The sequence below is a fragment of the Arachis stenosperma genome, chromosome 3 (assembly GCF_014773155.1).
Source record: "Arachis stenosperma cultivar V10309 chromosome 3, arast.V10309.gnm1.PFL2, whole genome shotgun sequence".
Taxonomy (NCBI): domain Eukaryota; kingdom Viridiplantae; phylum Streptophyta; class Magnoliopsida; order Fabales; family Fabaceae; genus Arachis; species Arachis stenosperma.
The window spans coordinates 148389883-148408244 of NC_080379.1; the positions used below are offsets into that span (position 1 = coordinate 148389883).

At 40.1% G+C, this 18362-nt stretch overlaps 1 non-coding gene across 1 annotated transcript; it reads right to left on the reverse strand.

The window, feature by feature from the left end:
• Positions 1-13965: 13965 nt before the first annotated feature.
• LOC130972698 (small nucleolar RNA R71) lies at positions 13966-14073 on the reverse strand. Its single transcript, XR_009083862.1, has one exon. It is a non-coding gene; the product is annotated as a small nucleolar RNA R71 (small nucleolar RNA).
• Positions 14074-18362: the final 4289 nt, after the last annotated feature.

Genomic DNA, 18362 nt, shown 5'->3' on the forward strand with positions numbered 1-18362 from the left:
TAATTACTTGTTATGCAGTAATGGAGAATGGGTTGGAGTTTTGGAGATGCTCTGTCCCTTGAATTTCTACTTTCCTACTGTCTTCTTCTTCACGCACGCAGGTCTCCTTCCATGGCAAGCTGTATGTTGGTGGATCACTGTTGTCAATGGCTACCAGCCGTCCTCTCAGTGAAAAGGGTCCATGTACATGGATAATCATTTGTTGGTTCTCACTAATGTTGGAATAGGATCCATTGATCCTTTTGCGTCTGTCACTACGCCCAATGTTTGTGAGTTTGAAGCTCGTTACAGATATCCCCTTCCAGATCCTACTCGAAATACCACAGACAAGGTTTAGACTTTTCGGATCTCAGGAATGTTGCTAATTGGTTCTAGCTTATACCACGAAGACTCTGGACTCACGGATTGAACGCTCTGTTGTCAGGAGAGGTAGTCAAACTCGTGAACCAGAAACCCAAGAGATATACATTCAATCTAAGGTAGAACGGAAGTCGTTGTCAGGCACTCGTTTATAGGTTGAGAATGGTGATGATTGTCATGGATCATCACATTCATCATGTTGATGTGCGAACGAATATCTTAGAATAGAAACAAGTGAGATTGAATAGAAAACATAAATACTTGCATTAATTCATTGAGACGCTGCAGAGCTCCTCACCCCCAACCATAGGGTTTAGAGACTCATGCCGTCAAAGGTACAATTTCAGATGAAAAATTGTCATGAGGTACAAAATAAATCTCTAAATGTAGTTTTTATACTCAACTAGTAACCTAGGTTTACAGAAAATGAGTAAACTAAGATAAATAGTGTAGAAATCCACTCCTGGGGCCCACTTGGTGTGTGCTGGGACTGAGCATTGAAACTTTCACGTGCATAGGCTATTCCTGGAGTCAAACGCCAGTTTGTAACCTGTTTTTGGTGTTTAACTCTGGTTTGTAACTTGTTTCTGGTGTTTGACGCCATAATAGGGCAGAAAGCTGGCGTTAAACGCCAGTTTGCATCATCTAAACTTAGAAAAAGTATGGACTATTATATATTGCTGGAAAGCCCTGGATGTCTAATTTCCAACGCAATTGAGAGCGCGCCATTTGGATTTCTGTAGCTCCAAACATTCCGCTTCGATTGCAGGGAGATCAGAATCAAACAGCATCAGCAGTCCTTTATCAGCCTCTGAATCAGATTTTTGCTCAGGTCCCTCAATTTCCGCCAGAAAATACCTGAAATCACAGAAAAACACACAAACTCATAGTAAGGTCCAGAAATGTGATTTTTTCATAAAAACTAATAAAAATATACTAAAAAGTGGCTAGATCCTACTAAAAAATATATTAAAACACCCCCCAAAAAGCGTATAAAATATCCGCTCATCACACCATCAAACTTAAACTGTTGCTTGTCCCCAAACAACTAGATAAATAAAATAGGATAGTACGAGGATCAAGAGGCAATCTTAGAGTTTTACATGAAGCTCAATTTTAATTAGATGAGCGGGGTTAGTAGCTTTTTGCTTCTGAACAGTTTTGGCATCTCACTTCATCCCTTGAAGTTTAGAATGATTGGCATCCATAGGAACTCAAAATTCAGATAGTGTTATTGATTTTCCTAGTTTAGTATGTTGATTCCTGAACACAGCTACTTTATGAGTCTTGGCCGTGGCCCTAAGCACTTTGTCTTCCAGTATTACCACCGGATACATAAATGCCACAGACACATAACTGGGTGAAACTTTTCAGATTGTGACTCAGCTTTGCTAAAGTCCCCAATTATAGATGTCCAGAGTTCTTAAGCACACTCTTTTGGATCACGACTTTAACCACTCAGTCTCAAGCTTTTCACTTGGACCTGCATGCCACAAGCACATGGTTAGGGACAGCTGGGTTCAGCCGCTTAGGCCAGGATTTTATTTCTTTAGGCCCTCCTATCCATTGATGCCCAAAGCCTTGGATCCTTTTTACCCTCGCCTTTTAGTTTTAAGGGCTATTGGCTTTTTCTTTTTTTTCTTTCTTTTTTTTCACTGCTTTTTCTTGCTTCAAGAATCAAATTTATGATTTTTCAGATTATCAATAACATTTCTCTTTTTCATCATTCTTTCAAGAGCCAACAGTTTTAACATTCATAAACAACAAGATCAAGAATATGCACTATTTAAGCATTCATTCAGAAGACAGAAAGTGTTGCCACCACATATAAATAATTTGAATTTTTCTTATTAAGAACTCGAAAAAATTGCCTCCTTATTCTAAAAATATCTGCTATTTTATTCATGTTTAATGATGATGAGAAAAATAGATTATAGCTTACTTGGAGATGATAAAAATAAAAATAAAAATACTAATTACTACTACTCATATGACTCCTAAGATAGATTTCTAATAGCAGAAGTTATCACAGAATTAAGATTAGGACTCAACAACCTTTATTTTGGGAGATGGATGCTCCTTCAATTTGTGGGTTGTCTGGACCTCCAAGAGAAAGCTTCTGGCGCTTCAGCTCCTATAGTTCACACCCTTGCTTCTCCTGTTCCTTAAGCAGTTTGCAGATAATAAAATTTTGATTTTACTGTTCTTCCTTGAGTTGATCCATAGTTTCTTGCAGGTTGGTGACAGATGCTTTTAGGCAGGTCTAGTAGTCAATCTGAGAGATTTCTGGGAGGAACTCCTACACCCTTCTTTTGATGGAGTTTTCTTGGACTTGTTGTCCCTCCATTGACTTCTTGGTGATTGGATGTTCGATTGGGATGAGCTCATCTACTCCCATCTTCACTCCAGCCTCTTTACATAGCAGAGAAATCATGTTTAGGTAAGCCAATTTGGTGTCCTTGGAGTTCTTATTTGCAATTGTGTAGAGCTCACAAGAAATCAGTTGATGAACCTCCACTTCGTTTCCTTGCATAATACAATGGATCATCACTACTTTCTTGATAGTGACTTTGGAGCGGTTGCTGGTAGGCAGTATGGAACACCCAATGAAATCCAGCCAACCCCTAGCAATTGGTTTGAGATCCCCTCTCTTGAGTTGATTTGGAACATCTTTTGTGCTGGTTGTCCACTTGGTTCCAGGGATGCATATGTCCTCTAGAATTTGGTCTAAGCGCTTATCATCACACACTATTCTCCTATTAAAGGATTCTGGATCATCTTGTAATTGAGGCAGCTTGAAGACCTCACTTATTTTGTCAAGGTGGAAGTAAATCATCTTCCCTCCGACCATGGTTCGAAAGGTATAGAAAGCGGTTCCAGTCATTCTCTGCCTCTCTGTTTGCCACAGATTTGAGTAGAATTCCTGAACCATGTTTCTACCCACTTTTGTCTCAGGATTAGCTAGAATTTCCCAGCCTCTGTTTCGAATTTGCTCTTGGATCTCCGTATATTCATCTTCTTTCAGATCAAATTTCACTTCCGGGATCACTGACCTTAGACCATTATTTTTTGGTAATGGTCCGAATGTTTCTTGGTTAAGAACCTCTCTTGATTCCAAAATGGTCTTGGATTATTCTCTTTCTTGCCTTTTGAAGTGGTTTATTTTCCCTTAGGAGCCATGATCTTAGTGAGTCTTTACTCAGTGATCACGCAAAGCACACCAAACTTAGAGGTTTGCTTGTCCTCAAGCAAAAAAAAGGAAAGGAGAGGAGAATGAGGGGAGCCAAATTCGAATTGTGGAGGAGAAGGGGTGGCCGAATGTTAATTTAAAAGGAAGGGGTGGGTTCGAAAATTTTTTAAAAAGATATGATAGAAGATATGATTTGTAAAAAGATAATTATGATATGCAAAAGATGTAATTTTAAAATTGAAAAGATAGGAGAGAGTTTTGAAAAAGATAAATCTAAATTTGTAAAGATAGTATGATGAGTTGAAAAAAAAATATTTGAAAAGATATTAGAAAGATATATGAATTTCGAAAAAGATTTGAAAATAAGAGAAGATTTTTAGGATTAAGAGTTATAATAATATATATTTTTTGAAATTTGAAATTGAAAAGATGAGGATTTGAAATATGTTTATGCAAAAAATTATGGATGAAAATATTAAAAAAAAATTGGGTTGGAAAACAAAATTATCTCCCCTCCACATTCCTGGCGTTAAACGCCCAAACGCTGCTTGTTTTGGGCGTTTAACGCCCAGCCAGGTACTCTGGCTGGCGTTAAACGCCACAAAGTCATTATCACTGGGCATTTTTCTAAACACCTAGGATGATGTAGTTCTGGTGTTTAAGGCCCAGAAGTTGCTTGTTTTGGGCGTTTAACGCCCAGCCAGGTACCCTGACTGGCGTTAAACGCCAAAAAGTGCCTCTTACTTGCGTTTTCGTGCCAGTGAGCTTCTTTTCTCTGCTTTCTTTTCTGAATCCTTCTGTAACTCTGTGAATTCCTGTAATATGAGAATTAGTTCTGATCATAATGTATTTAACTCCTATAATTATTATTTAAATAACAAATAAACTATAGTAATGGCTGCGTTGCCTCCCAGCAAGCACTTCTTTATTGTCTTTAGCTGGACCTTACTGAGCTTTAATCTAGTCTCAGTTTTGAGCATTCTTGCTCAACATTACTTTCAAGATAATGTTTGACTCTTTGTCCATTAACAATGAAATTTTTGTCAGAATCAAAATCCTGAAGCTCTACATATCCATATGGTGACACGCCTGTAATCACATATGGTCCTCTCCATTGAGATTTTAGTTTCCCAGGGAATAGCCTGAGCTTAGAGTTAAACAGCAGAACCTTTTGTCCTGGCTCAAAGACTCCGGATGACAGGTTCTTATCATGCCATCTCTTTTCTTTCTCCTTGTAAATTTTGGCATTTTCAAAAGCATTGAGTCTGAATTCCTCTAGCTCATTCAGCTAGAGCAATCTTTTCTCTCTAGCTAATTTGGCATCAAGGTTTAGGAATCTGGTTGCTCAATAGGCTTTATGCTCCAGTTCCACGGGCAGGTGACAGGCCTTCCTATACACAAGCTGGTATGGAGAGGTTCCTATAGGAGTCTTGAATGCTGTTCTGTATGCCCATAGAGCATCATCCAAGCTCTTTGCCCAATCCTTTCTACGGGCAATTACAGTCCATTCCAGGATTCTTTTTAGTTCTCTATTAGAGACTTCAGCTTGCCCATTGGTTTGTGGATGATATGGAGTTGCCACCTTGTGGCTAATTCCATATCAGACTATGGCATTATAAAGCTGTTTATTGCAGAAATGAGTGCCTCCATCACTGATCAGTGCTCGAGGGACACCAAATCTGCTAAAGATATATTTCTGGAGGAACTTCAATACTATCTTAGTATCATTAGTGGGTGTTTCAATTGCCTCCACCCATTTAGATACATAGTCTACTGCCACCAGAATGTAAGTGTTTGAGTATGATGGTGGGAAAGGACCCATGAAGTCAATACCCCATACATCAAACAACTCAATCTCTAGGATCCCTTGTTGAGGCATGGCATAACCATGATGGAGATTACCAGCTGACTGGCAACTGTCACAGTTACGTACAAACTCTCGGGAGTCCCTATAGATTGTAGGCCAGTAGAAGCCATATTGGAGGACTTTGGTGGCTGTTCGCTCACCTCTGAAATGTCCTCCATATTGTGATCCATGGCAATGCCATAGGATCTTCTGCGCCTCTTCTCTAGGCACGCACCAATGGATTAGTTCGTCTGTTCATCTCTTGAAGAGATATGGTTCATCCCACAAGTAGTACTTTGCATCAGAAAGCTATTTTTTCTTTTGCTGCCTGCTGAACTCCTTGGGAATGAACCTTGCAGCTTTATAGTTTGCGATGTCTGCAAACCATGGCACCTCATGAATGGCAAAGAGTTGCTCATCCGGAAAGGTTTCAGAGATCTCAGTGAGGGGTAGAGACATCCTTCTATTGGTTCTATCTGGGACAGGTGATCTGCTACTTGATTCTCTATCCCTTTTCTATCTCTTATTTCTATATCAAACTCTTACAGAAGTAACACCCATCTTATAAGCTTGGGTTTTGAATCCTACTTTGTAAGTAGATGTTTAAGGGCAGCATGATCAGTGTACACAATCACTTTTGATCCTACCAAATAGGATCTGAACTTGTCAATGGCATAAACCACTGCAAGCAATTCCTTTTCTGTGGTCATGTAATTTTTCTGCGCGCCATTTAGAACACGGCTAGCGTAATAAATGACGTGCAGAAGCTTGTCATGCCTCTGTCCCAATACTGCACCAATAGCCTGGTCACTGGCATCACACATTAGTTCAAATGGTAATGTCCAATTCGGTACAGAAATGATAGGCGTTGTGACTAGCTTAGCCTTTAGAGTCTCAAAATCCTGCAAACACTATGTGTCAAAAACAAATGGTGTATCAGCAGCCAGCAGGTTACTCAGAGGTTTTGTGATTTTTGAAAAATCCTTTATAAACTTCCTGTAGAATCCTGCATGTCCCAGAAAACTTCTGATTGCCTTAACATTGGTGGGTGGTGGTAATTTTTCGATAACCTCCACCTTAGCTTGATCCACCTCTATGCCTTTGTTCAAAATTTTGTGCCTAAGGACAATTCCTTCAGTCACCATAAAGTGACATTTCTCCCAATTTAAAACCAAGTTGGTCTTTTGGCACCTTTTTAGAATAAGTGCTAGATGGTGAAGACAGGGGCTGAATGAGTCTCCAAATACTGAGAAGTCGTCCATGAAGACTTCTAGAAATTTTTCCACCATATCAGAGAAAATAGAGAGCATGCATCTCTGAAAGGTTGCTGGTGCATTACACAGACCAAATGGCATCCTTTTGTAGGCAAATACTCCAGATGGACATGTGAATGTTGTTTTCTCTTGATCCTGGGGATCTACTGCAATCTGGTTATAGCCTGAGTAGCTATTGGTGCACGAAATTGTGATCATCAATGGCGCCATCAACATGGTACGCTCAATTGCAATCTCAACTTTTTATCACAACTTCACACAACTAACCAGCAAGTGCACTGGGTCATCCAAGTAATAAACCTTACGCGAGTAAGGGTCGATCCCACGGAGATTGTTGGTATGAAGCAAGCTATGGTCATCTTATAAATCTCAGTCAGGCGAATTCAAATGGTTATGGATGATTTATGATTAAAACATAAAATAAAGATAGAGATACGTATGTAATTCATTGGTGAGAATTTCAGATAAGCGAATGGAGATGCTTTGTCCCTTCCGTCTCTCTGCTTTCCTACTGTCTTCATCCAATCCTTCTTACTCCTTTCCATGACAAGCTGTATGTTGGGCATCACCGTTGTTAGTGGCTACAGTCCCGTCCTCTCAGTGAAAATGTTCAACGCACCCTGTCACGGCACGGCTAATCATCTGTCGGTTCTCAATCAGGTTGGAATAGAATCCATTGATTCTTTTGCGTCTGTCAGTAACGCCCAGCCTTCAGGAGTTTGAAGCTCGTCACAGTCATTCAATCATTAAATCCTACTCAAAATACCAAAGACAAGGTTTAGACCTTCCAGATTCTCTTGAATGCCGCCATCAATTCTAGCTTATACCACGAAGATTCCGATTAAGGAATCCAAGAAATAAACATTCAAGCCTTGTTTGCTTGTAGAACGGGAGTGGTTGTCAGGCACGCGTTCATAAGTGAGAATGATGATGAGCGTCACATAATCATCACATTCATCAAGTTCTTGAGTGCGAATGAATATCTTGGAATAAGAACAAGCTGAATTGAATAGAAGAACAATAGTAATTGCATTAATACTCGAGGTACAGCAGAGCTCCACACCTTAATCTATGGTGTGTAGAAACTCCACCGTTGAAAATACATAAGAACAAGGTCTAGGCATGGCCGTGAGGCCAGCCCCCAAAACGTGATCAAAAGATTCAAAGATCTAAAGATTCAAAATACAATAGTAAAAGGTCCTATTTGTAGAGAACTAGTAGCCTAGGGTTTACAAAGATGAGTAAATGACATAAAAATTCACTTTCGGGCCCACTTGGTGTGTGCTTGGGCTGAGCATTGAAGCTTTCATGTGTAGAGACTTTTCTTGGAGTTAAACGCCAGCTTTTATGCCAGTTTGGGCGTTTAACTCCCATTCTTGTGCCAGTTTCGGCGTTTAACGCCGGGCAGTTTTGAGCTGATTTGAAACGCCAGTTTGGGCCATCAAATCTCGGGCAAATTATGGACTATTATACATTGCTGGAAAGCCCAGGATGTCTGTTTCCAATGCCGTTGAGAGCGCGCCAATTGGGCTTCTGTAGCTCCAGAAAATCCACTTCGAGTGCAGGGAGGTCAGAATCCAACAGCATCTGCAGCCCTTTTCAGTCTCTGAATCAGATATTTGCTCAGGTCCTTCAATTTCAGCCTGAAAATACCTGAAATCACAGAAAAATACACAAACTCATAGTAAAGTCCAGAAAAGTGAATTTTAACTAAAAACTAATAAAAATATAATAAAAACTAACTAAAACATACTAAAAACATACTAAAAACAATGCCAAAAAGCGTATAAATTATCCGCTCATCACAACACCAAACTTAAATTGTTGCTTGTCCCCAAGCAAATGAAAACCAAATAAGATAAAAAGAAGAGAATATGCAATGAATTCCAAAAACATCTATGAAGATCAGTATTAATTAGATGAGCGGGGCTTTTAGCTTTTTGCCTCTGAATAGTTTTGGCATCTCACTCTATCCTTTGAAATTCAGAATGATTGGCTTCTATAGGAACTCAGAATCCAGATAGTGTCATTGATTCTCCTAGTTAAGTATGATGATTCTTGAACACAGCTACTTTATGAGTCTTGGCCGTGGCCCAAAGCACTCCGTCTTCCAGTATTACCACCGGATACATACATGCCACAGACACATAATTGGGTGAACCTTTTTAGATTGTGACTCAGCTTTGCTAGAGTCCCCAATTAGAGGTGTCCAGGGTTCTTAAGCACACTCTTTTTTGCCTTGGATCAAAACTTTCTTTTTCTTTCTTTTTTTTTTCGTTTTTCTCCCTTTTTTCTCGTTTTTTCTCCTCTTTTTTTTTTGTATTCACTGCTTTTTCTTGCTTCAAGAATCATTTTTATGATTTTTCAGATCCTCAGTAACATGTCTCCTTTTTCATCATTCTTTCAAGAGCCAACATTCATGAACAACAAATTCAAAAGACATATGCACTGTTTAAGCATACATTCAGAAAACAAAAGTATTGCCACCACATCAAAATAATTAATCTGTTATAAAATTCAAAATTCATGCAATTCTTCTCTTTTTCAATTTAGAACATTTTTCATTTAAGAAAGGTGATGGATTCATAGGACATTCATAACTTTAAGGCATAGACACTAAGACACTAATGATCATGTAATAAGACACAAACATGAATAAACATAAGCATAAACTTCGAAAAACAAGAAAATAAAGAACAAGGAAATTAAAGAACGGGTCCACCTTAATGATGGAGGCTTGTTCTTCCTCTTGAAGATCTTATGGAGTGCTTGAGCTCCTCAATGTCTCTTCCTTGCCTTTGTTGCTCCTCTCTCATGATTCTTTGATCTTCTCTAATTTCATGGAGGAGGATGGAATGTTCTTCGTGCTCCACCCTTAGTTGTCCCATGTTGGAACTCAATACTCCTAGGGAGGTGTTGATTTGCTCCCAATAGTTTTGTGGAGGAAAGTGCATCCCTTGAGGCATCTCAGGGATTTCATGATGAGTAGGATCTCTTGCTTGCTCCATCCTTTTCTTAGTGATGGGCTTGTCCTCATCAATGGGGATGTCTCCCTCTATGTCAACTCCAACTGAATAACAGAGGTGACAAATGAGATGAGGAAAGGCTAACCTTGCCAAGGTAGAGGACTTGTCTGCCACCTTATAAAGTTCTTGGGCTATAACCTCATGAACTTCTATTTCTTCTCCAATCATGATGCTATGAATCATGATGACCCGGTCTATAGTAACTTCAGACCGGTTGCTAGTGGGAATGATTGAGTGTTGGATAAACTCCAACCATCCCCTAGCCACGGGCTTCAGGTCATGTGATGAGCGGATAATTTGTACACTTTTTGGCATTGTTTTTAGTATGTTTTTAGTATGATCTAGTTAGTTTTTAGTATATTTTTATTAGTTTTTAGTTAAAATTCACTTTTCTGGACTTTACTATGAGTTTGTGTGTTTTTCTGTGATTTCAGGTATTTTCTGGCTGAAATTGAAGGTTCTGAGCAAAAATCTGATTCAGAGACTGAAAAGGACTGCAGATGCTGTTGGATTCTGACCTCCCTGCACTCGAAGTGGATTTTCTGGAGCTACAAAAGCTCAATTGGCGCGCTCTCAACGGCGTTGGAAAGTAGACATCCTGGGCTTTCCAGCAATATATGATAGTCCATACTTTGCCCAAGATTTGATGGCCCAAACCGGCGTTCAAAATCACCTCAAGAAATTCCAGCGTTAAACGCCGGAACTGGCACCTAAATGGGAGTTAAACGCCCAAACTGGCATAAAAGCTGGCGTTTAACTCCAAGACAAGTCTCTACACGAAAATGCTTCATTGCTCAGCCCAAGCACACACCAAGTGGGCCCGGAAGTGGATTTTTATGTCATTTACTCACCTTTGTACACCTTAGGCTACTAGTTTTCTATAAGTAGGACCTTTTACTATTGTATAAGCAATCTTGGTAGCTATCTTCTAATTTTATGCTATCTTAGATCATTTGGGAGGCTGGCCATTCGGCCATGCCTAGACCTTGTTCTTATGTATTTTCAACGGTGGAGTTTCTACACACCATAGATTAAGGTGTGGAGCTCTGCTGTACCTCGAGTATTAATGCAATTACTATTGTTCTTCTATTCAATTCCGCTTGTTCTTTGTCCAAGATATCACTTGTTCTTCAACTTGATGAAGGTGATGATTGACACTCATCATCATTCTCACTCATGAACAAAGTGACTGACAACCACTCTTGTTCTACAAGCATTTGAGGCTTGGTGAATATCTCTTGGATTTCTGATAACATGATGCATGGTTGATCGCCTGACAACCGAGTGCTCGCCTGACAAACGAGCCAGCCATTCCGTGAGATCAGAGTCTTCATGGTATAGGCAAGAACTGATGGCGGCATTCAAGAGAATCCGGAAGGTCTAACCTTGTCTGTGGTATTCTGAGTAGGATTCAATGACTGAATGACTGTGACGTGCTTCAAACTCCGAAAGGCGGGGCGTTAGTGACAGACGCAAAAGAATCACTGGATTCTATTCCGGCCGGACCGAGAACCGACAGATGATTAGCCTATGCTGTGACAGAGCATCAGGGACGTATTTTCACTGAGAGGATGGGAGGTAGCCACTGACAACGGTGAAACCCTACACAAGCTTGCCATGGAAAGGAGTAAGAAGGATTGGATGAAGACAGTAGGAAAGCAGAGAGACGGAAGGGAAGGCATCTTCATACGCTTATCTGAAGCTCTCACCAATGATATACATAAGTATCTCTATCTTTATCTTTATGCTTTATTCATCATCTATACCCAATTGAGTCTGCCTGACTGAGATTTACAAGGTGACCATAGCTTGCTTCATACCACCAATCTCCGTGGGATCGACCCTTACTCGCGTAAGGTTTATTACTTGGACGACCCAGTGCACTTGCTGGTTAGTTGTGCGAAGTTGTGTTTATGCCATGGTATTGAGCACCAAGTTTTTGGAGCCATTACTAGGGATTATTTGAGCTGTGAAAAGTATTGATCACAATTTCGTGCACCAAGTTTTTGGCGCCGTTGTCGGGGATTGTTCGAGTTTTGAGCAAGCTTTTGGTCCGGTAACATCAGTGCCAAAATCCGGCAACAGCACCAAGTTTTTGGCGCCGTTGCCGGGGATTGTTCTTGTGTATGGACAACTGACGGTTCATCTTGTTGCTTAGATTAGGCATTTATTTTTTTCGAAATTCTTGAAGATGAATTCTAGAGTTTCATGATGATTTGCTGAAATCTGGCTGGCTGTAAAGCCATGTCTAATTTCATTGGACCGAGGTTTCAACTTATCATCACAAGAGCTTGTTGATCTTGCTTTTGGAGCAGTGATCTGCTAAGGCTTGGCTGGCCTTTGGCCATGTCTAGTGTTTTGGACCGAAGCTTTCTTTGAAAGCTTGGCTGGCTGTGAAGCCATGTCTAATCCTGGACCGGAGTCTTAGACTAGCATTGCACTGATTCCTGGAATTCTCATTAAGAATTTTGATATCTTTTTCCACTTAATTTTCGAAAATCACAAAAAAAAATTCACAAAAACCATAAAAACCAAAAATATTTGATGTTTCTTGCTTGAGTCTAGTGTCTCATCTTAAGTTTGGTGTCAATTGCATGCATTCATTCATGTGTCTTAAGGATCTTCAAGTAATTCTTGATGATTTCTTACTCTGATCTTTGAATTCTTTTGACTTGAGTGTTTATGTGTCTCATATAGTGTCAATAGTATACAAACTGCTAAGTTTGGTGTCTTGCATGCATTGTTATTTGATTCTTGTTGCATTTTGATTATTAAAAATCCAAAAATATTTTTAATTTGTGTCTTTTCAAGTCAATAATACAGAGAATTGAAGATTCAGAACATACTGCAGAGGAATTATACAGAAAAAGCTGGGCATTCAAAAATGCCCAGTGAAGAAGGCAGACTAGCGTTTAAACGCCAGCCAGGGTACCTGGTTGGGCGTTTAACTCCCAAAAAGGGTGCATTTTGGGCGTTAAACACCAGAATGGATACCATTCTGGGCGTTTAACGCCAGGATGGTGCTAGGGGGAAGATTTTGTTTTTCAAATCAAATTTTTTTCAAGTTTTCAAAGTTTTTCAAAATCAAATCTTTTTCAAATCATATCTTTTCAATCAAATGTTTTCAAAATTAATTTCTTTCCTTTTTCAAAGATACTTACTAACAATTAATGATTTGATTCAAAATTTCAAGATTGTAGCCTTTTCTGTTGAGAAAGGTTTAATGTTTGAATCATATCTTTTCTTGTTAGGCAAGTCATCAATTTTTAAAATCAAATCTTTTTAAAATGTTTTTTTTTTCAAATCATATCTTTTTAAAATTGTTTTCAAATCATATCTTTTCAATCAAATTTTTTTTCTCAATCACATTTTTTTTCAAAATAAGTTTTCAATCAAATCTTTTTAACTTCTAATTTCAAATCCTCTTTCAAAAAAATCACTTGATTTCTTTTCCACTCTTATTTTCGAAAATCAATTAGTGTTTTTTAAAAAAAAAATGTTTTCAAAATATTCTAATTAATTTTCGAAAAATTACTTCCCTCCTTCTCACATCCTTCTATTTATGGAGTACCACTCCTTCTCAATGCACAATTCGAACCTTATCTAATTAAAGTTCGAATTCTTCTTCTCCTTCTTCTTTCTATTTCTCTTTTCCTCTGACACCTCAAGGAATCTCTATACTGTGACATAGAGGATTCCACATTTTCTTGTTCTCTTCTCTTTCATATGAGCAGGAGCAGAGACAAAGGCATTCTTGTTGAAGCTGACCCTGAACCCGAAAGGACCTTGAAGAGAAAGCTAAGAGAAGCCAAAGCACAACTCTCTTTAGAGGACCTGACCGAATTCTTCAAAGAAGAAGAAGACATGGCAGCCGAAAACAACAATAATGCAAACAATGCAAGGAAGGTGCTGGGTGACTTTACTGCACCTACTCCCGACTTCTATGGGAGAAGCATCTCTATCCCTGCCATTGGAGCAAACAACTTTGAGCTTAAACCTCAATTAGTTTCTCTAATGCAACAGAATTGCAAGTTCCATGGACTTCCAATGGAAGATCCTCATCAGTTCTTAGCTGAATTCTTGCAAATCTGTGACACAGTCAAGACTAATGGGGTAGACCCTGAGGTCTATAGACTGATGCTATTCCCTTTTGCTATAAGAGACAGAGCAAGAATATGGTTGGACTCTCAACCTAAAGAAAGCCTGGACTCTTGGGAAAAGCTAGTCAATGCCTTCTTGGCAAAGTTCTTTCCACCACAAAGATGGAGTAAGCTTAGAGTGGAAGTCCAAACCTTCAGACAGAAGGATGGAGAATCCCTCTATGAAGCTTGGGAAAGATACAAACAATTGATCAGAAAATGTCCTTCTGACATGCTTTCTGAATGGAGCATCATAGGTATTTTCTATGATGGTCTCTCTGAACTATCTAAGATGTCCTTGGATAGCTCTGCTGGAGGATCTCTTCATCTGAAGAAGACGCCTACAGAAGCTCAAGAGCTCATTGAAATGGTTGCAAATAACCAATTCATGTACACTTCTGAGAGAAATCCTGTGAACAATGGGACAAGTCAGAAGAAAGGAGTTCTTGAGATTGATACTCTGAACGCCATTTTGGCTCAGAATAAAATATTGACTCAACAAGTCAATTTGATTTCTCAAAGTCTGTCTGGAATGCAAAATGCACCAAGTAGTACCAAAGATGCTTCATCTGAGGAAGAAGCTTATGATCCTGAGAACCCTTCAATGGAAGAGGTGAATTACCTAGGAGAACCCTATGGTAACACCTATAATTCTTCATGAAGAAATCACCCAAATCTCTCATGGAAGAATCAAGAGAGACCTCAACAAGGTTTCAATAATAATGGTGGAAGAAACAGGTTTAACAATGGCAAACCTTTTCCATCATCTTCTCAGCAACAGACAGAGAATCCTAAGCAGAACCCCTCTGACTTAGCAACCATGGTCTCTGATCTAATTAAAACCACTCAAAGTTTCATGAATGAAACAAGGTCCTCCATTAGAAATTTGGAGGCACAAGTGGGACAGCTGAGCAAGAAAGTTACTGAACTCCCTCCAAGTACTCTCCCAAGCAACACAGAAGAAAATCCAAAAGGAGAGTGCAAAGCTATAAACATGGCCGAAATTGGAGAGGAAGGAGAGGAGGTGAACGCCACTGAGGAAGGCCTCAATGGGCGTGCACTGACCTCCACTGAGTTCCCCAATGAGGAACCATGGGAATCTGGGCCTCAAAATGAGACCATAGAGATTCCATTGGACTTACTTCTGCCTTTCATGAGCTCTGATGAGTATTCTTCCTCTGAAGAGGATGAGTATGTCACTGAAGAGCAAGTTGCTAAATACCTTGGAGCAATCATGAAGCTAAATGACAAGTTATTTGGAAATGAGACTTGGGAGGATGAACCTCCTTTGCTCACCAAAGAGCTAGATGACTTGTCTAGGCAGAAATTACCTCAAAAGAGACAAGACCCTGGGAAGTTTTCCATACCTTGTACCATAGGCACCATGACCTTCAAGAAGGCTCTGTGTGACTTAGGGTCAAGTGTAAACCTCATGCCTCTCTCAGTAATGGAGAAGCTAAGGATCTTTGAGGTACAAGCTGCAAAAATCTCACTAGAGATGGCAGACAACTCAAGAAAACAAGCTTATGGACTTGTAGAGAATGTTTTGGTTAAGATTGAAGACCATTACATCCCTACTGATTTCATAGTCCTAGAGACTGGGAAATGCATGGATGAAACCATCATCCTTGGCAGACCTTTCTTAGCCACAGCAAAGGCTGTGATTGATGTTGATAGAGGTGAACTGATCATTCAAGTGAATGGAGAATCCTTTGTGTTTAAGGCTCAAGGATATCCCTCTGTCACCATAGAGATGAAGCATGAAGAGCTTCTCTCAAATCAGAGTCAAGAAGAGCCCCACAGTCAAACTCTAAGTTTGGTGTTGGGAGGCCACAACCAAACTCTAAGTTTGGTGTTGAACCCCACATTCAAACTCTAAGTTTGGTGTTGGGAGGTTCCAACATTGCTCTGAGTATCTGTGAGGCTCCATGAGAGCCCTCTGTCAAGCTACTGACATTAAAGAAGCGCTTGTTGGGAGGCAACCCAATATTATATTTTACATATTTTCTTTTGTTATTTTATTTTATTTTGTAGGTTGATGATCATAAGAAGTCACAAAATTAATTGAAAAAGCAAAAACAGAATGAAAAACAGGAAGAAAAACAGCACACCCTGGAGGAAGATGTTGCTGGCGTTCAAACGCCAGTAAGCCTAGCAGTTGGGCGTTTAACGCCCAGTCTGGCACCATTCTGGGCGTTTAACGCCAGAAAGGGGCACCAGACTGGCGTTAAACGCCAGAAAAGGGCAAGAACCTGGCGTTAAACGCCATGAATGGGCACCAGCCCGGCGTTTAACGCCAGAAATGGCTCAAAACGTGATTTTGAGCAACATTTGGTGCAGGGATGACTTTTCCTTGACACCACAGGATCTGTGGACCCCACAGGACCCCACCACCACTCTCTCTCTTCTTCCCCCATTCACCAATCACCTCAACACCTCTTCCCCAAAAAAACCCTTCACCTATCAAATCCCATCTTTCTCTTCACCACTCACATCCATCCTTCATAAAACCCCACCAACCTCACCCTTCAAATTCAAACCACTTTGCCTCCCAAACCCACCCATAATGGCCGAACACCATCTCCCCTCTCTCCTATAAATACCCTTCTTCACTCCTTCATTTTCACACAACCTAAACAACACTTCTCCCCCTCTTTGGCCGAATACACCACCATCTCCCTCTTCCTCATTTCTTCTTCTTCTACTCTCTTCTTTCTTCTTTTGCTCGAGGACGAGCAAACATTTTAAGTTTGGTGTGGTAAAAGCGTTGCTTTTTCGTTTTCCATAACCATTATGGCATCCAAGGCCGGAGAAACCTCTAGAAAGAGGAAAGGGAAGGCAAAAGCTTCCACCTCCGAGTCATGGGAGATGGATAGATTCATCTCAAGGGTGCATCAAGACCACTTCTATGAAGTTGTGGCCTTGAAGAAGGTGATCCCCGAGGTCCCCTTTTCACTCAAAAAGGGTGAATATGCGAAGATCCACCATGAGATCCGAAGAAGAGGTTGGGAAGTGCTTACCAACCCCATTCAACAAGTCGGAATCTTGATGGTTCAAGAGTTCTATGCCAATGCATGGATCACCAAGAACCATGATCAAAGTGTGAACCCGGATCCAAAGAATTATCTCACAATGGTTCGGGGGAAATACTTGGATTTTAGTCCGGAAAGTGTGAGGGTGGCGTTCAACTTGCCTATGATGCAAGGAGATGAACATCCTTACACAAGAAGGGTCAACTTTGATCAAAGGTTGGACCAAGTCCTCACAATCATATGTGAAGAGGGCGCACAATGGAAGAGAGATTCAAGAGGCAAGCCGGTTCAATTGAGAAGGCATGACCTCAAACCCGTGGCTAGAGGATGGTTGGAGTTTATCCAACGCTCAATCATTCCCACTAGCAACCGGTCCGAAGTTACTCTAGACCGGGCCATCATGATCCATAGCATCATGATTGGAGAAGAAGTGGAAGTTCATGAGGTTATAGCCCAAGAACTCTACAAGGTGGCGGACAAGTCCTCTACCTTGGCAAGGTTAGCCTTTCCTCACCTCATTTGTCATCTTTGTTATTCAGTTGGAGTTGACATAGAGGGAGACATCACCATTGATGAGGATAAGCCCATTACCAAGAAAAGGATGGAGCACACAAGAGACCCCTCTCATCATGAGATCCCTGAGATGCCTCAAGGGATGCACTTTCCTCCACAAAACTATTGGGAGCAACTAAACACCTCCCTAGGAGAATTGAGTTCCAACATGGGACAACTAAGGGTGGAGCACCAAGAACACTCCATTCTCCTCCATGAAATAAGAGAAGATCAAAGAATCATGAGAGAGGAGCAACAAAGGCAAGGAAGAGACATTGAGGAAGCTCAAGCACTCCATAGGACCTTCAAGAGGAAGGAAGAGCCGCCATCACTAAGGTGGACCCGTTCCTTGATTTCCTTGTTCTTTATTCTTCTGTTTTTCGAATTTTAGTGCTTATGTTTATCCATGTTTGTGTCTTATGATCATTAGTGTCTTAGTGTCTATGCCTTAAAGTTATGAATGTCCTATGAATCCATCACCTTTCTTAAATAAATAATGTTCTTAATTGAAAAAAGAAAAGAATTGCATGAATTTTGAATTTTATAACAGTTTAGTTATTTTGATGTGGTGGCAACACTTTTGTTCTCTGAATGTATGCGTGAACAGTGCATATGTCTTTTGAATTTGTGGATCATGAATGTTGGCTCTTGAAAGAATGATGAAAAAGGAGACATGTTACTGAGGATCTGAAAAATCATAAAAATGATTCTTGAAGCAAGAAAAAGCAGTGAATACAAAAAAAAAAGAAGAAGCAAACGAAAAAAAAAACCGAAAAAAAAAAGAAAAGAAAGAAAAAGGAAGAAATAAAGTTGTGATCCAAGGCAAAAAGAGTGTGCTTAAGAACCCTGGACACCTCTAATTGGGGACTCTAGCAAAGCTGAGTCACAATCTGAAAAGGTTCACCCAATTATGTGTCTATGGCATGTATGTATCCGGTGGTAA